Genomic DNA, 24,502 nt, shown 5'->3' on the forward strand with positions numbered 1-24,502 from the left:
GCCACACAACTGTATTATGTGAAACATCAATTCTATATGAATTGAAAATGGGGGACCCTGATGGAAACAAGACAAACGTCTTTCTCAGGTCTGCATCCCCTTAACAATTGTATGTATTGAGCCGTACTGTATTGTACCCATTCTGCAATCTGTTAAATAAAGTTTTCATTCATTCATTCATTCATTCAACTACATCAGGTTTAGTCCTGTATTAAGACTTGACAGCCACAGAGGGGCAGTAGAGATCTGCTGTTGTGGAGGGAAGATCACTCTCCCTGCTCTCTGCGTACAAGAGGTCCCCTGTTCCTATTATGTACCAGCTTACGTTTCAGCTGCTGGGCTAACCTGGGTATGATTCCTGTTTCAGTGCTGTTGAGTGCAGCTTCAGGCACATGGGGGAGTACAGATCTAACATCGTAAAAAGTGAGAGGCAGCTTTATAGACTAGCAGGCTTGTGTCCAGAAGGTGGTCTACACTACAGGTTAGACTAGTTTGTGTCCAGAAGGTGGTCTACAGGTTAGACTAGCAGGCTTGTGTCCAGAAGGTGGTCTTCAGGTTAGACTAGCTTGTATCCAGAAGGTGGTCTTCAGGTTAGACTAGCTTGTATCCAGAAGGTGGCCTACAGGTTAGACTAGCTTGTGTCCAGAAGGTGGTCTTCAGGTTAGACTAGCTTGTATCCAGAAGGTGGTCTTCAGGTTAGACTAGCTTGTGTCCAGAAGGTGGTCTACAGGTTAGACTAGCTTGTATCCAGAAGGTGGTCTACAGGTTAGACTAGCTTGTGTCCAGAAGGTGGTCTACAGGTTAGACTAGCTTGTGTCCAGAAGGTGGTCTACAGGTTAGACTAGCTTGTGTCCAGAAGGTGGTCTACAGGTTAGACTAGCTTGTGTCCAGAAGGTGGTCTACAGGTTAGACTAGCTTGTATCCAGAAGGTGGTCTACAGGCACGCAGGGGTGTAAAAAATACCCAGGAATTCTACTTAAGTGAAAGTATGGGTACCGTCTCAAAATCATACTCAAGTAAAAGTCAAAGTATCTGGCTAAAAACACACCTGAGTAAAAGTTTAAAAAAAAGTTTCTACTTTTAAATATACACTAAAAAGTTAAAGAAAAAACCTTTTTTCTGACTGTCTATTCTTCTGATAGCAGGTGTTTAATCAAAGAACCCCGCTTACTTGTCTTGCACAAGGACCAATCAGCATGGGTATGGGCGGGTTAATTTTCCATTGATGGGGATTTGATTGGTTGTTTTTAAATAAAGTGCGGCCGCAGGATTAATAACGTTAGCGTTAGTTTGGCCAGAGAAACAAATATACCAATTAAAATGGTTGGACCTGCGAGATTTGTACTTTGTAGGTCTGCATTTTAAATGTAAGGAGTAAAAAGTATGTATTTTTTCTCTGAAATGTAATTGAGTAAAAGTACAAGTATACAAACCTAATAATACTCGAGTAAAGTACACATCCCCAAAAACAGTACTTAAGTTACACCCCTGTCTACAGGTTAGACTAGTAGGCTTGTGTCCAGAAGGTGGCCTAGAGGTTAAAGGTGCTGTAAGTGGTATTTTCTGTGTTTGTTAAAGTAAGTGGTCTATGCTACATTCTGACAGCTATCACTGATATAGATTGTCTGGTCAGTAACACTGGTCTCCCAGTCTCTTCGCTCTGCAGTAAATATACTTTTTTTTTTCTGGTATTGCGTTCCCACTTTATCCATATTATTTAATAAAGCTTTCCCCTCCATCAACACCCACCCTAATGTAGTGTTCAATTACCCCATTTCTCTATTCTGTTGTGTTAACAAAGCCTCTCTGGGTGGGTGGTCGGGTGAGGGGTTTGGAAGTGAAAGTGAATGGGGATTTGGCATGTTTTAGATAATGCAATGGTTGTTATATTATGTTGTGCTATGGCATGGCATGCCATACCTGCTACCTCATCATACTGGCTGCGTTTACATGGACGGTTTATTCCCCTTTTCATTCGGAATTAACGTTCAATCCTATTTAAAGTTATCATGTAAACATCTGAAAATACTTAATTCCGAATGAAAATGGCCATTCCGAAATAAAATCCATTCCGATGTAAGTGGCCTGTTTATTCCGTTTATCATTCCGAATGAAAGCTTTTTCTGTCCATGTACCCAGCTTTTCACAAATTTTTCGGAATTAGTTTCTCCCGGTCTTTCTGCGCATGATCGCTCCATTTTTAGCGCTTGCGCAATGCGCATAGGCTACACACAAGTTACATACAAGATGGCGGACAGGAGCAAGCGATGGTCGAGGATGCTATGGAAGACTTAAAAATAATAGAACGATCAGATGGGAGAAAGTATAAAAATGCTGAACTACTTAGGACAGTTTCAGCCAAACTGAATGACGTCGGCTATGCGAACAGAGACGTGCATCAGGTCCAAAATAAATGGAAACAGCTCAGACAAGAATACAACAAGGCGAAAGCCAAAAATAAAACCAGTGGTTCTGACCCCTCCAACTGGCCTTTTTTTGACGAGATGGACCGGGTGATGGGAGGAAGACCAATGGCCACCGCAGACGAACACGGTGTAGACTGTGACTTCGGGGAAGAAAGGGAGACGGAGACGGCGAACTATGAGTCAGGTTAGCCAACCCTTGTCCGTTTGCATCTCTATTAGCTAGTTAGCTAACATTAGCTACTAATATTTCCGACTACTACTAGCATCTTGTTGATGTCTTTTGCCGTTGTAACGTTAGCAACCCACACAACCGGACAATACTTTGTGCTTGCTTAACGTTGCCCTGTTAATTTTGGCATAAAAGCGTAACACTACGTTGCATGTTTACAATGGTTGAAGGCTACTAGCTACTACTTTAGCTACATCTAATGTTACTACTACCACCACTGCAACTAGCCTAGCTAGTGTTACAGCTATTGTCATCATAGCCTACTAGCTAGTACTACTACTCACTTCCAACGTGTGTGTGTGTGTGTGTGTGTGTGTGTGTGTGTGTGTGTGTGAGCGAGAGAAATAGCTATGTATCTCTTGAGTTTTGGGAGATGGAGAGCCAGCCCGGATACAAAAAGATCCACTCCTTGTGTTTCAGATGATGTACATGTAACGTTAGCTCAGTGAGTTTGGAAGACTGCTCATCCAGTGACCAAACGGATGTGGAGAGACCTGGTTCATCCCTGGCTGGAGATGATGGAGATGTTGGTGATGCTGCGAGTGTTCCGGATGCTACCAACACTCGGCCTATAAGTATGTTTTAATCATTTTGAACAAATGGTGTGTGTGTGTGTGTGTGTGTGTGTGTGTGTGTGTGTGTGTGTGTACGTGGGTGGAAAGAAAAAGGGAAGTACTGTGCTGCTTACCTTGATCACAGCAGCTTGCTTAATTTAAAACCATAGGATTAGTATTTTTCTAACCTAGTTAAGTACTAACCTAGGATTAGATAGACTCTTATTCTACACTGTAATATATAAGAATGTACTGCCAACTGAGTAAAAAAAAATGCTTTGTATAGGAAAGAAGACGCCCAAAGCCAAATCTGGGTAGAAAACTCTGCAGACCTGGTCCGGAGAACAAAAATTGATGATGGAGGAAATGCAGGTCAGTGAGCACGAGTGGGCGGAGCAGCAACAGGAACGCAGAGACCAGCGAGAAAGGCAACAACAACAACAGCGAGATGTTGTTGAATGTCCCGTGACTAAGACGGGGAGGACGTGACCCTCTTGCGCCGCCCCTGTGCCTCAAATAGATCCGCTATCAACTCTATCTTTAATCTTTCAAAATGTTCAGTTGCTATCGCTATTAGCTCTATCTTTAATTTTTCAAAATGTACAGTTGCTATTGCATGCACTCATCTGTGTTTCACCACACACATGAGTGCATGCTTACCAACTGTCCGTCTGCAACACTACTATCACCGACATCTAAGAAGGGAGATCCCCCCTTGAACGGCCCTTCTAAGGTTTCTCTCCTCCACATTGCCTGTGGAGCTTTTTTTCCCTATTGTTAGGTTTTAGTGAGTTTTTCCTTACCTTCGCGTGGGGTATGTCTGGGAGTGCTTGCATTCTTTCATTTATTTGCATTCATCTAAAAAATGTTTGGACCCTATGGTGTTCTTGTTCTGTTCTTGACTTATTGTTATGTTGTCTTCTTGACTTGTTTAAAGAAGACCTGTACGGCCCATGGGGACATTAACGTGTGTTGTCGGGCCCTATAAATAAATTTGATTTGATTTGATTTAGATGTACAGGAGGAGAACCTTGTTGCACGCATAATTGAGCAAAATACAAGGTCCACTGAAAGACTGAAAGGTATGATGTTCGAAGGCCTCAGGACGCTCCTACCTCCCGCACAGCCAGGTCCACCTCCCCCCCAGTACCATTATCCTCAGTACTATCCAGTCCCACACCAGCAACCCCACTCCCAACTCCAGCATTTCCCCGCACAGCATGCACAACGGGGCCCAGCGCCCAGACCCAGCGAAAACCCAGACGCAGAGTCTGTGTACACACAACTAGACTAGATCCAGAGCCAATAAAATCACACACACAAGCACATGTAGAGAGAGGGAGAGGTTTAGAGGGGGCGGGTAGGATGGCGAAAGTGAGGAGAAAGTGAGGAGAGATTGAGGAGAAAGTGAAGAGAAACCGAGGAGAGAAAGTGAGGAGAAAGTGAGGAGAAAGTGAGGAGAGTAAGTGAGGAGAAAGTGAGGAGAGAAAGTGAGGAGAAAGTGAAGAGAGAGTGAAGAGAAGGTGAAGAGAAAGTGAGGAGAAAGTGGGGAGAAAGTGAGGAGAAAGTGAAGAGAGTGAAGAGAAGGTGAAGAGAAAGTGAGGAGAGAAAGTGACGAGAAAGTGAGGAGAAAGTGAGGAGAGGAGAAAGTGAGGAGAAAGTGAAGAGAAGGTGAGGAGAAAGTGAGGAGAGAAAGTGAGGAGAAAGTAAGGAGAAAGTGAGGAGAAAGTTTGGAGAAAGTGAGGAGAGAGTGAAGAGAAAGTGAAGAGAGAGTGAAGAGAAGGTGAAGAGAAAGTGAGGAGAAAGTGGGGAGAAAGTGAGGGGAAAGTGAAGAGAGAGTGAAGAGAAGGTGAGAAGAAAGTGAAGAGAAGGTGAGGAGAAAGTGAGGAGAGAAAGTGAGGAGAAAGTGAAGAGAAAGTTTGGAGAAAGTGAGGAGAGAGTGAAGAGAAAGTGAAGAGAGAGTGAAGCAGTAGCGGCTCGTGGATGCTTCGCCACTAGGGGCGCTATACCAAACATTTTGCAAACATGTACAAGGCACGCATTGGCGAATATTATCACCATTGCCATCGATCAATATATGATCAGTCAGTCAAATGCAACCACGTTTCCAATAGCCCAACACAAACACGCACAGCTCTCTCTCTCTCTCTCTCTCTCTCTCTCTCTCTCTCTCTCTCTCTCTCTCTCTCTCTCTCTCTCTCTCTCTCTCTCTCTCTCTCTCTCTCTCTCTCTCTCTCTCTCTCTCTCTCTCTCTCTCTCTCTCTCTCTCTCTCTCTCTCTCTCTCTCTCTCTCTCTCTCGCTCTCTCTCTCTCTCTCTCTCAGATGATGTCAGATCCATTCAATAATAAACACATTTGTAAAGCTCATCATTTTAAACAAGTTACCATTCATTGTCTGAGTGGTTATGCACCACACGCGGCGACGCGGCGAAATTAGAGAGAGAGAGAGAGAGAGAGAGAGAGCGCGAGAGAGAGAGAGAGAGCGAGAGAGAGCGAGAGAGCATTTTAGTAAAGTTACATTTTCAACAAGATTGCTGCTATTTAAACACTTCATGGAAACGGGGTAACGTTAACCTTATGTCGACTGTAGTATTGTATGACCTCGACATAACGTTTAAACGTTAACGTTACTCCGTTTCCATGCAGTAATTATAAAAGTGGCCAGCTAAGATAACGGAGCTAACAGCTAGCAGTAGCTAACGTTAGCTGAAAGCTGTAACGTTACAACGTTATGCCGCATCAGTAGACAACGTATCATGTATTAAACTAGAGTTAAGATCGCTAATCTACCTTGTTGTTGGCTTGTTGATAAAGTCCACTCCATGGCATTGTCCATCCAGCCTGTGTTGATGTCCATCCATTGTTGTCCCTCCGCATCCATATAGCTTGTTGTTAGCCAACAAGTACTGTGAGTGAAGAGCTGTGTCTTTGTCCATTTCCGCCTCGAACAGCCTGCAAACTACCTGGTGTTCTATCGCCATGCTCTAAGACAAACTCTAACCTTAACCAACTTTGAAAGAGTGCCTAAGCCTAACCGTTGAAAGAACTTGCCATCACACATCACAACAACAGCATAAACTCATGTTGCAAACTGCGGTTACGGAAAGTACAGCGTCGGCCAATCAGAGAGCTTTTAGACGCTCGGCTGCTTGCTAGGTCGTTTCAAACCAGCGCCCGAGTTCCATCATAATACATCATATTCAACGCAAAGCGCGTGGCTGCGACGGATACAACGATGAACCAGTGCACGGCGGGCACGCGCACTCCAGGCGCAATTGCGCCTAGCCCAGAGAGAAATACGGCGAGGAGAAATGCCTGCGGCTACTAATGAAAAGGTCTATATCAGACAGAATCGTCACTTCCTGTTCAGGAAAACTATTATTAATCTTTGTAAAATTAAGTTATATTGTGCATTGGAAACACAAACATACTTAAAATGAGTAAATATTATTCATTTTAAACATGTTTATATTATTTATAGGGCTATAAAACAAAAAATGAAAACGTTTTTTTTTCTTCTTCTCTGATTTAACAGCAGCTGGCAGCAGGTGGGTCGGCGCCCTTGCGCCCCTAGTGGCAGAGCCGCCACTGGAGTGAAGAGAAGGTGAAGAGAAGGTGAAGAGAAAGTGAGGAGAAAGTGGGGAGAAAGTGAGGAGAAAGTGAAGAGAGAGTGAAGAGAAAGTGAAGAGAAAGTGAGGAGAAAGTGAGGAGAAAGTGAAGAGAAAGTGAAGAGAAAGTGAGGAGGAGTGATGAGAGGAGAAAGTGAGGAGAAAGTGAAGAGAAAGTGAAGAGAAAGTGAGGAGGAGTGATGAGAGGAGAAAGTGAGATGGCTGATTCCCTTCCTTACCTTCAATTTATATACCTTGAGTCCTGTCCGGAAGTAGTGGAGCTTGCGCATAGGGCGAGCATAAGCACATACTACCCAGGGTTCAAGCAGGATCTGTGACACACACTAGTTCTTCAGGTACTCGGCAAGACAATCGTTTACATAATATGCCATTTGCTTCTGTTACTGTTAGTTTTAATTTTGTTGTGCTATACTTGAAGTCAACTTTTTTTCCATACAATCCTTGAATGTATCATTTTCAAATGTACTTGAAGTTCCAAGTTTACACTAGCAATCTTGACTTGCATTACTCAGGACAAAATCAAATAAAGTTTGCACTATTTTGCACTGGCGCTGGTGCGTGTAATGATTATTCAGTAAATCAACACGTTCCCTTCAAGTTTGATGTTTTATTACAACGAAATAGCAAAAAGAACTTCCACACAGGGAGGGAGGGGAAAACACTTAAAGAAACAATTGATTCAAAACAACAATCTCAACAAACTCAACAACAGACAGGAAGTTAACTTCGAGAATTGATAAAAGTAGTCCTTTCAAGGAACTTGTTTGAAGGGGAAAGTTATTTGGTGAATACTACTGTGCAGTGATTCCCGCAGAAATGAAATATATATATACAACTATATACAAACTGGTGAATGAAATGAGTATAATTTATGGGTGGCTCCCCCCAAAGTATAATTTATGGTTTTTAAAGTTTTATACAGTGATACAGAGCTTCACAGTCCGATAATATATACTTATAAGTTACTTATATACTATAAGATGCAATATAAAAAGTACAAAGTATTAACATGCAGTGGGAATCACTGCTGTGGGGAGAAAACTATATGTAGCTGATTCACTCTGGTTGTGTAGTTATTGGCTAGGAAAGACACCGCTACAACCAGGTCATCTTACGTCCAGTTTATTCTCCTCTGTGGTCAAACAAACAAAGAAAATGTACTCACATGGTGCGATAAAAACCACCTGCAGTTAAATGTGGCGAAGACCAACTGAATGGGTCATAACACGCAGAGGCACTCTACAAGAAGGGCCAGAGCCGTATACATTTAAATCATCTTAGCTGTTTGACACAAGAAAATAATCAACAAAACATGTGAAAATTGCAGCACAAAAAAATAAACCAGTAACAGCTAATATTAACAGCAACAATGGCAATGCAGAGACTCTATTTACATAAGATAAGATGCTCCTTTAATAATCCCCTTGGGGAAATTCAGGTGCCAAAGCAGCATGGGGGGTGGGGATACGGAGCTTCACAGTCCGATAATATACTATAAGATGCAATATAAAAAGTACAAAATACAAGATGGTACAAGGTAAGTAGGTATGCCTACAGCAGAATTACACAAGGGAATACAGTGTACTATATACCCATAATATGTGTATACCTGAGACTGACTATATACATAAATATGCCGTGTGCTGTGGGACATGTATCTGCTGTACACCTGTTATTCAAATAAAAAGAAGTTGATTTTTTTTAAATACTCTTGGGCTGCAGTTTTGCGTGGCAGCTCTGTGGAGCTAGTGGAAATGTCCTGTGCCAAGCGGGAAGTGTCTCGCTAGATGGATCGTCAGTGCCTGCCTTGCCCTGTTGTTGTTGTCTAAAAGGTTATTCCTCTGAGCTGGATGGGTAGGCTGAGGATATTCCAGATTGTCAATCTCGTCCAGCCAGTTGACGTTGCCATGGTCGCTCTCTTGTTGACAGAAGTTGTGCAGCCAGGGCACAGCAGGCGGCCGACCATCTTGGGGGCGAATGTGAAGTGAAACTCACTTCTCTTCTGTAGGACACGAAATCGCGATTTGAGAAGACCATAGGTCTGTTCAACCATAACGCGTACAGAGCTCAGGTACACGTTGAAGGACTCTTGTTCAGGAGTCAGGTTAGGGGGATGTTTGGTAGCCTTTGATGAGCCAATCGAGGAGTGGGTATAGGCAGGATCACCAACTATCTGGAGCCGGACATCTTCTCCCTCGATGTTCCGGACACCCTGACAAGGGGGAAATGTTTAATTAGCATTTTCAAAATTATTTCTGGTCTTACAGGTAATTACACATTTTGGAGAGAAAATGTGAATGAGGTAAGCCTGAATATGTGATATAAATGTAGGCTACTCTTTCCGGTGTCTGCATGCATGCATACCTGTGGCAGCAGATGGGTTCTTCGAAAGAGGCCAGAGTTCTGGAAAACCATTGAATCATGGGCGCATCCAGGCATCTTGCAGCTGCTGCTCCTGAACCTATACAGGACACAAATAATTTTGTTAATAATAATGGTTTGGATTTATATAGCGCTCTTCTCTGACTGACTGTTGCTCTGACTCAGAGCGCTTCACAGAGTCCATTATTCGTTCATACACAGTCATACCGGTGGTGGTAAGCTACAATTGCAGCCAGAGCTGCCCTGAGGCAGACTCACGGAAGCGTGGCGAATAATCAACGCCTACGGCCCCTCCGACCACCACCAACATTCATTCACATGCATACACATTCATACGAGGCAAGTAGGTTAAGTGTCTTGCCCAAGGACACAACGGCAATGGGATGGACATGGGCTTGAGCGGGATTCGAACCACCAACCCTTCGATCATTGGACGCCCCGCTCTACACCTGAGCCACGCCGCCCCAAGACAAAACCAATCACAGAGACATGCATAAAAAGCATGTAAGCCTTCATTTCGGTGACAAGACTGCTTGTGGTATAAACCTTTCAAATAGGCTTATAACAGCGCTTTTCATCTAAATGTGTTGGCCTACTTTTTTTTCTAGGGATGTACCTTTTCAAAACAGAATGCTCATTGAATGGGGACCCTTCTCGAGTCTAGAAGTAGCCTCGAGAACCATTCGAGCCAGTAGGGCCCATAGGGGCATCTCCTATTTGTGTAGCGTGAGGCAGCTCGAAGTACAAGTACACCCCTTGGACATGACGCCAGTATGTTGCAAGGACTTCCCCCCCAAACCAACCATTGCTGAGTGTCAACCAGGGAGGCTATGGGTACCACTTTTAAAATGTCTTTGGAGTGACTCTGCCGGGGATTGAACTCACAGCCTGGACTAAGGGCAGACACTCTAACCACTAGGCTACTGAGCCGGACTCGAGCCTACGGTTCAGCATACTGTTTTGAAAACGAACATTACATAGTCATTTCACGTGCATTGCAAGTACATTTTGTTTTTAATGTGAACCCATGAATACTTACATGAATCGGTCATCCACAATGCCTTGCAGGACAAAGGAAGACCAGCCTTTACGATTCTGGAAATCTCTGTAGCCATCAGTAGGAGCCAGGATAGGTATGTGCGTACCTAACAAAGCAATCATACAGACATTATTGCAATCTCAGGGGACTAGATACAGGCATTTGATTTTTGAGACAGATCCACTGTAGTGTGTAATATAAGCCTAGAGTATTGTTGTACAGTAGTGTGTTAGTAGAAGGGGGATGTGTGTGTTATAATTCGGAATTAAAAGTCACCATGTAACCGCAGCCAATGTTATGATCTTATTTGCAATCGCATTTTCTTTTCTTTTTTTTACTTTATTTAAAAAAATTATTTGATTTACAAACATACAGGTACAAAATACAAAATACACATACAACATTCACAATACTATTAAACAGACAGAAACAATAAAGAAAAAATTATAATATCAAAAAGAAAACTGAAATAAAAGACAGGGTGTGACATGGGGTCATTGGTCATTTCTATCTTTACATTTTTTATTTACATTTCAATTTATTTTCTTGTTTCCTTTTTTTATTTTCTTGTTTCCTTTTCATCCTTCTGTGATGTCGTTCCTCTTCTTCCTATATTCCTCCCACTTTTCCCATTTTGACTAAAATGTCTCCTCTTGCAGCCTCAGCATATGCAATTGCATTTAATTTACTATAATTGGATGTGCAGTAAAGGTTCTGGAAATTAAATAATATAAAGTAACATTTTTGACTAGCGATCAGCCTTTTGTAAACGTGAACACAGCTCACATTTATAAAAACCATGCTGCTCTTCTTTGTATGGCACACACCTTTACAATTAGTATATTCTGCCTATGGGGAAGGTTAGATTAATTGCCTCTTCAATTATTAGCATTTTTTGGTAAATAAATAATCATTCTTATGTGATGAATATTTTCTAAAGTTGAATGATCCGGGAAGGTGGTAGAAAAGCACCGTTGCCTCTGGCCCGTTGACTTTCACATGCTCACTGATTATATATATCTTTTAATAAATTAGTTTCTTTCTTGCATATATTTTACCAGGTGAATATATGATAAATTGCGTGCATACAATGTAATGTTATGCAAGCCTGAGGAGGAAAATGGAGCAAGCCAAGACAGGCACACTTGCACACACATGCACACATGCGCATGCACACACACACACACACACGCGCGTGCGCGCACGTGACTAGAGCATGTGTGGTTCTATGGTGTCTGTTCTTTAAGCGTACTGTAGACTAGACGAGTCTAGTCTACAGTACTCTTAAAGAACAAACATCATAGAACCACACATGCTCTACAGTACTTAAAGAACAGACACCATAGAACCACACATCTTCCCTAAAGAACAGACACCACGGAACCACACATTTTCTACAGTACTCAGAATCACAAATGACTATGTTGAACTTGAACACAAATCACTATGTTGAACTTGAACACAAATCACTATGTTGAACTTGAACACAAATCACTATGTTGAACTTGAACACAAATCACTATGTTGAACATGAACACAAATCACTATGATGTCACTTGAACTTGTTGCCATCTGTTTAAATAACCATGAAATACTAGGGCAGGGTGTTAGTGGACTGGACACACTAAGGTCAAAGCTCCTTGAAACATATGATGGCTTTACATCTTAAATGGATGAATATTGACTGAGGTACAAGGTCTAACCAGCTGCCTCACAAGGCTTTTCGTCTGCCTAGCTCCTACATCTTTCTCCTCCTCCACACGAGGCTGTGCATCTCCCTGCATGGGTGAAATCTAGCAAATAACCTTTTTGAAGTGGAGGAAATGTACACCAAAAGGTTCTAAGCTGTAGTTTGTGGCAGTTTGAAAGAAATCCACCTCCTGTCAGACACAAGGCTTTCTTCCGCCAAACTATGAATGCCTCCTCCCTCGATGTGAGAGTTAATGATGTGAGAGTTAATGACAGATGTGAGAGTTAGTGACAGATGTGAGAGTTAGTGACAGATGTGAGAGTTAGTGTGAGAGTTAATGACAGATGTGAGAGTTAGTGTGAGAGTTAATGATAGTAGATGTGAGAGTTAGTGACAGATGTGAGAGTTAGTGACAGATGTGAGAGTTAATGATAGATGTGAGAGTTAGTGACAGATGTGAGAGTTAATGTGAGAGTTAATGACAGATGTGAGAGTTAATGATAGATATGAGAGTTAGTGACATATGTGAGAGTTAGTGATAGATGTGAGGGTTAGTGAGAGATGTGAGAGTTAGTGAGAGATGTGAGAGTTAGTGACAGATGTGAGAGTTAGTGACATATGTGAGAGTTAGTGATAGATGTGAGGGTTAGTGACATATGTGAGAGTTAGTGACAGATGTGAGAGTTAGTGACAGATGTGAGAGTTAGCAACAGTTGTGAGAGTTAGTGTGAGAGTTAATGACAGATGTGAGAGTTAATGATAGATATGAGAGTTAGTGACATATGTGAGAGTTAGTGATAGATGTGAGGGTTAGTGAGATGTGAGAGCAACAGATGTGAGAGTTAGTGATAGATGTGAGAGTTAGTGATAGATGTGAGAGTTAGCGACAGATGTGAGAGTTAGCGATAGCCGGCTACACTGGTGTCTCAGCACGCTGCCTGCTAGTAACAGGGACAATGTTCGCAAAATCTTTTCAATAATGTGCACTAAATTAAACGACTTTTGACTTTTTATGGAGGAAATTAACATATACAGATCAAAACTACAGGTCCCAAGCCTCATTTTGACGTATATGTTGCAGGGGTTTGAAAGAGAAATGCATCTCAATGAATGTGAATGCAGCAGGGAGGGGCACGGCATAGATGAAGATGACTGGAGCTGCCTACTGTAGGTGGAGTGCATAACATAAAAATGTACTGTACCTCGTCTTTCTCCAGACAATAATGTGCCTATTCGAGTATAAATGTAAGGTTTGGTTCTTTCTCCACCACGGGCTTCTTAAAGTACTGTGATGATTGGTCCGCTCCCCACTAACTCGCTCTGTTCCTTTAAGGGATTTCGGTTAATTAATTGCATTCTCCTCTTCACACGCTTCTTCCTGTAGATGCCGTTTGATTGGTGCTCCCCCAACCACACGCTTGTCAATCTCATCCCGCAGCTGTCACAGCTTGTCATTAAGCATTCCTTTTGCTTATATATACCCTGATTCCCCATTAAGTGTTGTTGGATCGTTTTGATATATTATCTGCATTTGCCGTTTCTTCCTTGCCTGCTGTTCCCTGTGTTTGCCTCCCAGGACACTCAAGAAGTATTCCGCTTGGACAACCCGTTCCCCGTAACGACGCGCTCGCCCTGTTTGATTCTGCTCTCTTTACGCACAGCGCCTGGGTGAGTTTTGCAAGACAGTCTTTTGACCCTATCGTTTTTCGTGTGTGTTAAACACTGAAGAGATCCTGCTTTTTGTTCAGTCTGTCACTCACCCTGTGCCTGCTTTTTGGATTGTTCATGTGGGATGATATTTGCTTGAACTTTGCTCACTGTGTGTATTCACACCGAAGATAGTATCACTTGGATTATTATTGGGACATCGCTCACTGTGTGTAGTCACACCGAAGATATTATCACTTGGATTATTATTGGGACATCGCTCACTGTGTGTATTCGCACCGAAGATTCTATCACTTGGATGTTTGTTGGGACATTGCTCACAGTGTGTATTTACACCGAAGATTCAGTCACTTGGATTATCTGTTTGGGACAAGTCACTTCACCTGTCACCTGTCTGTTACCAACTGAGCTAACCCGCTCTCTCTCTCTCTCGGTCCCGTTACCACCTCGGAGAGCTGCCGAGAGGATTCTGCAGAGCGGCTCTGACGTCACTGTCAGATTCCTCAGACGAACCTTCCCGGGAGAGGCTGCAGAGCAGCAACATTCTTCTAATGCTTGTATCCCAGTCTTTGTCTGTTTTCAACCAAGTTCTTGCTGCTATTTTGTGAAATAAAACAAGCCCTAGTTTTTGGCAAACTCTGAAACAACTCTCTTTGTGTCGTTAGCGTTTGGGGTCGGTGTCAAACCATAACAATAAAACTGTCCATGTCATTATCTGTGCTAGTTTGGCTCACCCCTATATTGTAGTTTATCTTACTACAAGGAGTCTTACCGGTGATTGTAATGTTTTATGACAGCTGTGTTGCTCATTTCTATTCACCTTGTCAACACACAATACTTCCCTCAGATCACATACCACTAGTTTGCTTTCTCTCAGGCCCTGTCCACACGTATATGGATATTTCACATTTCCCCCAACCTCTGCTTCCAAAGGAATTCTGTCCACGGCAACAGGGGTTTTAGAAAATCTCTCAGTCCACACGTGAACGCAAAGAACCATTTAAAAAACGCCTACATAAGCATGCCAGGCCAGCGGGTCACGCTAATGTGTCATAAAACCTTATTGTCAAAAACCAGAGAAGAACATTAGGAACATAATTCTCCAGTGGCGGGTTAATAATACGTACGGAATATGTTCATACGCCTCCGCACCGTTTATTGCAGGTAAACATGCAATTAAACCTGCGCACGCAATTAAATTGGCGCATGCTCCAAAAACAATTGCCATGCGCAAGTCATGATGTCATACATTTGCATTTACCTTTAGTCATTTAGCCGACGCTCTTATCCAAAGTGACAAGAAGTCAGCAGGAAGGGGACAACTCTGGCAGCTGAGGGTAAGTGATATTGGTCGTCAAACAGTGTTGAACTTGAGTGCCACAGTCTTGAGTGCATAGTAGTAAAGACATAATTAGCATAGTAGGTAGTAATATCGGCATGGTAGCAAAGTGCAAGTAAAAAATATATTGATTAAAAAAAAAATCAGAATCAGATTCAGAAAGGTCTTTATTGCCAAGTAGTTTACACATACATACAAGGTATTTTATTTAGTCATTTGCGACATTAATGGACAGACAATTACGGTAGAATAAAAAGTTAGAACAAGATAAAATGGAATATAAACTAAATTCAAATAGAAGTACAATAGAATAGAAAAATTTTATAAAATTTAATAAGATTTTATTAAATAAAATAGGATCAAGTAAAGTGGCACCCTGGAATGCGTTTTCAGTGACCGAATGGTGTTTTGCTGTGGACAGGGCCTGAGCCTCTCTTTAAACGCAGCCCCCCGCAGAGACCAGCCCCCCCCACGTTAAGTGGGCTCGTAAAAACCACAGGATGAAAATCAGCACTTTTCAGAGGACACAGAGGCACGTGCGCACCGATACACACACCGATACACCGATACACTGATACACAGATACACACACACACACACACACACACACACACACACACACACACACACACACACACACACACACACACACACACACACACACACACACACACACACACACACACACACACACACACACACACACACACACACACAGGGAGTCAGACAGACACGTCCACAGCACACACACACACACACACACACACACACACACACACACACACACACACACACACACACACACACACACACACACACACACACACACATGGAGTCAGATGTCCACAGCACACACACACACACACACACACACACACACACACACACACTCACACACACACACACACACACACACACACACACACACATATGGAGTCAGATGTCCACAGCACACACACACACACACACACACACACACACACACACACACACACACACACACACACACACACACACACACACACACACACACACACACACACACACACACACACACACACACACACACACACACACACACACACACATGGAGTCAGATGTCCACAGCACACACACACACACACAGGCGACGTCGAGAGAGAAAGGGTAAGACTCGGGGGGGTTACAGGGGATGACGGGGTCCGATGAGGATGAGAGAAGGGAGGGATGTCACTGGCAGGAGGAGGAAGAGCGGAGGACGATTTGACGGAGTAATTAATCTAATATAAACAGGAAACAGAGGGAAATGTTGTTTATTTGTGTTATTATTTACAGAGCGGGTTGGAACGCCGAGTTTCACGGAGGCCTTTCTTGGTTCTATGGCGGTGATTTAGCCCTCTAATGTGGGCAAGTGTCTGCTGCCCCGTAGATCAGTGGAGCCGTTAAAATGGAATAAAAAGGAATAAAAGTTAACGGAGAGATGATTGATCGCATTAGGCTGGACTGCTTTGTTTACAATCAATATGATGGGATAGACTTAAAGAGCCACGGACAGGAGAGGTGTTACGGGCAGCTGGCCAGCGTCGTTACTCATTACCATTTCTGGCAATGACAATGCTTTCTGTGCCTCTGTGTGTGTGTGTGTGTGTGTGTGTGTGTGTGTGTGTGTGTGTGTGTGTGTGTGTGTGTGTGTGTGTGTGTGTGTGTGTGTGTGTGTGAATGTGTGTGTGTGTGTATGTGTGTAGGTGTCAGGTGAGGATGAACACACGTGTGTGTGTAGGTATGAGGGGCCGATTAGGCGAATACTATTGAGACGCTCTCACACTCACTACTGAAATGCTCTCATGTATACTACTGAAACGTAAACAAAAATAATAAAATGTTACCCACATTAAGCCAATAGATACAGTGTTCAATCTCTCAAAGTGATACAAGGGAAAGAATGAAACACAAAATGATAGTAGGATTTAATTTTTAATCCTATACTTATTAAAGGTTTACATTTGTATGTTGATACAAACTTAACTTTTGCATGTATAACATACATGCATTTGCATTTAGGCTGGGACAACTTGTAGCCTAAAATAAAACTGAAATGAAAAGTTCAAACTTAATTTTTTTTGTGATCATTTTTTTTATATTTTTTTTTACATGAAACACAACATCAAAAGACAGTAACAATAATAATAATAATAATAATAATAATAATAATAATAATAATAATGATGAGAAGATAACAACAGAGCAAGACAATAAGACAAGACAGTTACAGACAATTGATTTTTCATTTCTCCATCACCGCAAATCCGCCCCTCAATTAATATTGGCGCGGGGGGGGGGGGGGGGGTGATAGGGATACAGAGAGCCTGAAAGAGAGTGATATAAAGAGAGAGAGCGAGAAAGAGAGGGCTAGAAAGAGAGAGAGAAAGAGAAAGAGAGAGATAGAAAGAGATAAATAGAAAGAGAGATAGAGAAAGAGCGGGAGATAGAAAGAGAGAGAGAGAAAAAAAGAGAAAGATAGAAAGAGAGTGTCACGTACGTGGGTTGTTCATTATCATTATTGCCATATATTTTAACACCATGTAACATCAGGTTAGTATATTTAATGTGTTGTTTTGTTTGTGTGATGTTGTGTCATCTCCTAACCTCCTGTTTCTGTTTCGCAGATGCCACTCATCTCCCTGATTGGATTGGTTGCACCTGGTTGGTGCACCTTCAGACAGGCAGTGGAGATGAGTGGATATAGAGTGGGAGATGACACACATCCTGGCGCCTCATTCTGTCAATTGCCAGTGACCAGAGTGGAGTGGGTTGCCATTATTTGCCACTGTTGTGGAACGATACTGTGCTTATTTACCACTTCGTGTGGACCAAGTACTGTGTATATATATATAGATATTGTTGGCCTCTGCGCCACTTCTCTACTGGAGTGAGTATTCTCTTGTTGGCTTTAAGCCACTGAGTGTGGAGTGATACTCTACTGCCTTTTTGCCATTGTTCCATTTAAGTGGAACTGTATATATATATGTATTTGTAAACTGTATGCCATTGCCACTTTGTGTGGACTTGTACCTTTGGTACGTTTTGCTGGGGGTTTCCCAGTACCAACCTCTGGCTGGTTGGTTAGTGTCCGTGGGCGCTTATTTAGTTTACTTTATATTATACTTACCTTGTTTGTTCTCCCCTTATCCTTTTCCCCTTTGTGTGTGCTGTGGGTTTAAATCCCCACTAAAATAAACATCATTTTCCCTTTGGGAAAAGCAGTGGGTTTCAAGTCCCGCTACAATAAATATCATTTGCCATTTGAAAACGCCTTTGTTTATTACTTGTCTACCGGGACCTGTGCTAAGGCACCTGACTGGACGGGCTGGTGTTCACATACAGCCCGCTCCAGGTATATTCTATATAGTCTTCAGACCTTGGTATGTGACAAAGAGACAGATAGAAAATGAAAGAGAGAGATAGATAGAACGAGAGGGAGGGGAAAAAATCTCATCAGTATTTCAACATTCATGTAATTTCTTCCACTGAACTCCTTTAATTGCCAGGTACAGTATGTCTCTGTGACATCGCTGCACAGCGAGTCTCTCAGTCTCTCAAGGCGCTGGTGCTCACGCTGCTACAAGGACAAGACAGACAATGTCAGTCGACGTGTTATTTGTTTGAATATCTTCATGCTTTCATGCATTCATTTTCCGCCTCTTAGCTGGAGTGAAAGAGAAGAGGAGGATGAAAAACCAAGAGGCTGCATTACTACTGCAGGGTTTTAAACACTTCATAGGAGGTGTTGAGAGACGCACTAGAGTGAAACACACACAGGTACACACACAGGTACACACACAGGTACACACACAGGTACACACACAGGTACACACACACACACACCTGTACATTCACACACCAACGGCAGAGGCAACCATGCAAGGTGCCAACCTGCTCATCGGGAGCAATTAGGGGTTAAGTGTCTTTCCCAAGGACCCTTCGACACGCTGCCTGGGAGGAGTGGGAATCGAACCAGTTTAGGAGTGCGGTAATGATAGCGCAGACTGAGTCGTGTTCCGATGCAAAACAAACTATTTTATTACGTACTCTACAGTCGCACAAACAACAAACCTTCCGATTACCAGACGACTGCTCTACCTCCTGAGTCCTGTCGGGGGGTCATTGTTAGCTTTGTGTTTATATGTTGGATAGTTTATTCGTATGTATGTGGTGAGTGGACCGCAGGAGGACTGTGACTGTGGACGCCCCTGTGCCTCAAATAGATCCGCTATCAGCTCTATCTTTAATATTTCAAAATGTTCAGTTGCTATCGCTATTTGCTTTATCTTTAATCTTTCAAAATGTTTAGTTGCTATTGCATGCACTCAGTGTTTCACTACACACATGAGTGCATGCTTACCAACTGTCCGTCTGCAACACTACTATCACCAACATCTAAGAAGGGAGATCCCCCCTTGAATGGCCCTTCTAAGGTTTCTCTCCTCCACACTGCCTGTGGAGCTTTTTTCCCTATTGTTAGGTTTTAGTGAGTTTTTCCTTACCTTCGCGTGGGGTATGTCTGGGAGTGCTTGCATTCTTTAATTTTTTATTTAAATTTTTTGCATTCATCTAAAAATGTTTGGACCTTATGGTGTTCTTGTTCTGTTCTTGACTTATTGTTATGTTTTCTTCTTGACTTGTTTAAAGAAGACCTGTACGGCCCATGGGGACATTAACGTGTGTTGTCGGGCCTTATAAATAAATTTGATTTGATTTGATTTGATTTGACTATAGCTGTCACCGCCGTGACAACGAATGGGGATCCAATAAACAATAAACAGTAAATAAACAATCATCCATAGCTTTTATTCTCATATTTTTTCTGCATTTATCCTCCGTTCGTTTTCGATGACAAATTGTGTCGATGACAAATTGAACTGAAATTCAATGCAGTGTACAGAGCTGCGTCGTTGGGTCCCGAGGGAGAGGGTTCGTACAAGTGGTTGGGGAGAGAATCCACAGAGGCTGAAACACTAACTCTGGATCGTTAGTCGCAGTAACGATCACCTCAGATGACACCCAGCTGCCTCACACCCCTTTCTCACACACTGTGACAAAGACGGATCCATTTCCCAGAGAGGCTGAGTGAGAAAATCTTTCATTAGAGACACTTGTATTATCCGCGCTCGAAAGACCCCGAGAGCAGGGATTCCTACTGCTGGGAAAGAGATCCACGGCGATACTGAGATTATACTGGATGCACATGCAAATGAATCCATTTATTATATTAATACATAATAAAAAGCGGAAACTAGCACTGTGTGTGTGACAGAGTGAGTGTGTGAGTTAGAGAGTGTGTGTGAGAGAGTGTGTGTGAGAGTGTGTGTGTGTGTGTGTGTGACAGAGTGAGTGAGTGTGTGTGAGTTAGAGAGTGTGTGAGTTAGAGAGTGTGTGCGAGAGAGTGTGTGTGTGTGTGTGTGTGAGTGTGTGTGTGTGTGAGAGAGTGTGTGTGTGTGTGTGTGTGTGTGTGTGTGTGTGTGTGTGTGTGTGTGTGTGTGTGTGTGTGTGTGTGTGTGTGTGTGTGTGTGTGTGTGTGTGTGTGTGTAGTTTATGCATTGGGGAGTATCACAGTATTACAAGGAGGTAATCTGAAGGTTCTCGGTTGGATTCCGGCTCCTCCCGGCAGCGTGCCCACGAGCAAGACGCTGAACCCCTATACCTGCTCCCGAGGAGCACGTTGGCGCCATGTGTGGCTGCCTTCACCGTCGCCGTGCGAATGGGTGAGGCGTGAGGCGTGAGGCGTGAGGTGTAAAGAGCTTTGGATAAATACAGTCTGTTTACCTTGATCCACGATTACTCGCCTTTCAGACCTCAGTCTTTATGCTGCCTTCTCAAGTGTAAAAAGAATCAGAAACACTGATATATTTTATTGAATTCGCAGAGCAAATCACATTGTACGTTGTATTCAAATAACATAGAGGTCCAGCCTTTTTCCACCTCAAGAACATTGCCCCTCTGCGGCCACACAGTAACTCTCACTGTGCTGCTTTACATAATTTTTTTTATTTAACCTTTATTTAACCAGGTAAGTCATTAAGAACAAATTCTTATTTACAATGGTGACCTGGTAAAAGGCACAGCCTGTTGAGGGACAGGGGGCAGGGGGTAAAATAAATACAAAGTTAAAACAGAACAAGATTAAAACAAAGACAAACAGACATTTATACCTCACTGTTTACTCATTTTTACTCACTGTACTTAGATTCTACTTAGGCTGTACTTTAGATTGTATATTCCTCTTTTACTAACTTTTTTTTTTAATATTAATTCACACAGTGGCATAAAAAGTGTCTTTTCAGTATATAGATTGTCCGTCAGTATATTAATATACTGTGTAGCCTGCCTGTTTGTAGTTGTGACAGTCTTTTCCTCCGTTCTGGCGGTCCTGTGGCTGCGAGACAGTCGCTTCTTAACCCCCCTCCCAGCCCCCCGGGTTTGCATAGACATTTTAGGAAAGGGGGAAACCATGATGCATACATGTATAGGATACAATTAATTAAAAATAAATCATAATTATGTTTGTTAGATAACCTGTGATCCTGTTACAAAGTAATAGGGAAAAATACAATTTTACTTACTTTTTTTTTTTTTTTGTAACTTACTTTTAGTTTTTTTTATTAATGTATGAAGCACACTCTCAGGGGCTCATACAGAACCAAGCATTTCACCGTAAAGTACATGTATTTTATTATTAGCGTATATTAGTGTAAAGTAATAGTAGAAAGAATAAAACGATGTGTTGGGCAGCGGCAGCTACACGCGCCCGCGTTCACCCTTCACCCTTCAGTGAAGGTCGAGTCCACAACCTCAATGAGAAGCACCAGGGGGGCGACTCCTGCTCCTTCCGGGCAGCGTGTCAAAGTGTCCTTGAGCAAGACACTTAAGCCCTAATTGCACCCGATGAGCAGGCTGGCACATTGCATGGTCGCCTCCACCGTCGGTGTGTGAATGTGTAGGTGAATGGGTAAAATGTGAGGAAAGAATTGTAAAGTGCTTTGGATAAAAAGCGCTATATAAATGCAGCCATTTACCAGCCATTTATGCAGTTGTGATCTTCACTGACAAACGTGGTGTCTGAGGTATTTGGAATATTGCTATGACAGCGTTAGAAGGAAGTAGGCCTGCCATGATATGTTCATCTCAAAAATCACAGAAAAGGTTGTTGCCATTCAACTCACTACTGCTTTACATGCACAGGCCATTTTCGATAAATTCCAATCTGGTTTCCGTCAGAAGCAATCCACCGAAACAGCCCTCCTCAGAGTCTCAAATGACATCATGAGATCATCTGATGGGGGGAAATGTTCTGTGCTGGTGCTATTAGACCTAACTGCAGCCTTTGATACAGTCGATCACTGCATTTTGATCGAAAGGCTTAGGCAGTGGGCTGGCATCACTGGGAGTGCTCTTGACTGGTTCTCCTCTTATCTTCAGGATAGGAGTTTTTCTGTGTCTGCCGGCATTTTCACATCTTAAACTGCCGCCTTGTCCCGTGCTGTGTCCCAGGGTTCTGTGCTGGCACCTATTTTGTTTGCACTTTACATGCTCCCCCTGGGAAGAATCATTAGCCAATTTTATAGAGGTCTCTTACCACCACGATATCCAATTATACGTCTCATTCAAGCCCGATCAATCTGACAAGTTGTCTGCCATATTTGACTGTCTGACTGCAAACAACTTCCTTCAGTTAAATGCAGATAGTTGCTACATGCATGGGGACCCTCTCAACAACATTAAGGTCCAAACTCAGAAACATTGGTGTTATCTTTGACCAGCAAATGCACTTTGATCACCACATTAGGTCACTGACACATACTTGTTTTTTCCATCTGTGAAATATTGCAAAACTTCTATCTGTTGTGTCCCAGGCTGAGTTGGAAATGATTGTTCATGTTTTTGTTTCATCCCGTCTGGACTATTGTAACTCCCTTCTTCTTCTTTCGTGTAACGTCAGAGGTCCAACTCCGTATCTTGTAGCCATGCCCTTAACTCTGGTCCCACATCAAAGAGGCTGGCTTCCGAGGGTGGTTTGTATAGGGGGCAGATGGTCAGGATGTGGTCAACAGTCTGCTCAGGGTCTCCACACTCACATGCAGCGCTGTCTGCCAGGCCCCACTTCTTTAATGATGCTTTAAAGCGACCAACCCCAGATCTTAAACGGTTCAGTAGAACCCATTGCCGGCTAGTAATGGTCCAGAATTCCTTGCAGCTGACTAGGTCCAGAAAGTCATGCCACATCACTCCCATCTTAGTTTCCCTTCACTGGCTCCCCATCAAATTTAGAATTCAGTTTAAGGTTCTGGTCATCACCTACAGAGCACTCCATGGTCAGGCACCTGCGTACATCTGCAACCTACTGTGTCCTTACACCACAAGTAGATCTCTCAGGTCTTCTGACCAGGGCTTGTTGGTTTTACGAGTCAAGGTAGGAGTTGAGTTCCAATAGTAGAAGGTAATAAGGAGACAGAGATGTGGTTGCTCTTCTCAAGAAAACGTGTTATTTTATTATCAGAATCACTAGAGCAAGAGACTGTAACGATACAGAATAAGAAGCCAGGCTTCAACTGAGGGCAGGGCCGCCTCAGGGGGTGTGCGAGCAGTGCGGTCGCACAGAGCCTCGCGGGAAGGGGGGCCTCGCACAAAAAAAAAAGAAAAAAAGAAATAAAAATTTTTTTTTTAAATTTATTATTTTTTAAATTGTTTTAAAAAAAAATTTAATTTTTTTTTACATTTTTTGCGAGGCCCCCCTTCCCGCGAGGCCCTTTTTCATCACAGACCTAAAATCTAGTTTTGCTTATATGCTTATATATTTCACATTAGACACGTTCCTGGCTTTGAGGCTCTGCAGGCAGCAGAATTGGTTTCAATGAGGGGAGGGGTTACAGCCAGGTAAGGTAGCGTCTGTTGAGTTCATTGTGTGTGTCTGTGTGCGTGCCGGGGGGGGGGGGAGCGTGAACCGACTCATTGCCAGACGTGAGCGATTCGACTCACGCTCACGGCAATGAATCGGCTCTTATGAACGAGTCGCTCATGACCGACCCATCACTAGTGTCTGACTATTTCGCGCGTGCAGCATTGGAGCCTAGGTTATGCCAGCCAAGATGAAGAGGACATCGTTCGGCAGATGGACTGAAGATGAAAGTTGTTGCATGTTAGACAGTTCAGTCAGGCTAGCCATCCCGGCTAAAGACAGGGACAGCTAGTTAGCTTTAGCTACGTTATAATATTAAGTGTGGTTCAGTCGGGATATAGCCATGATGATGTCGGCTAGTAGCTAGTGTGGTAACCTTGACTTCATAATTTCATGATTTCATAATCAAAAATGTTAGATTAACCCAGAAAACTGAAAGTATCTGTAGTGATGGTAAATAGTTCATCACACATAGACTCTCAGAGTGATGGAACAAGCAGCCATTCCAAACCCCCCCAGGAAACCAAACACCTAGACATGTGACAGTTGAGCACAGCAAGAATGGACCAAAAAGCGGAAATGCCTCTGTGAGACCAGAGTAATGTGGTCAGAAA

Source organism: Notolepis coatsorum (genome assembly GCF_963971535.1).
Source record: "Notolepis coatsorum genome assembly, chromosome: 7".
Taxonomy (NCBI): Eukaryota; Metazoa; Chordata; class Actinopteri; order Aulopiformes; family Paralepididae; genus Notolepis; species Notolepis coatsorum.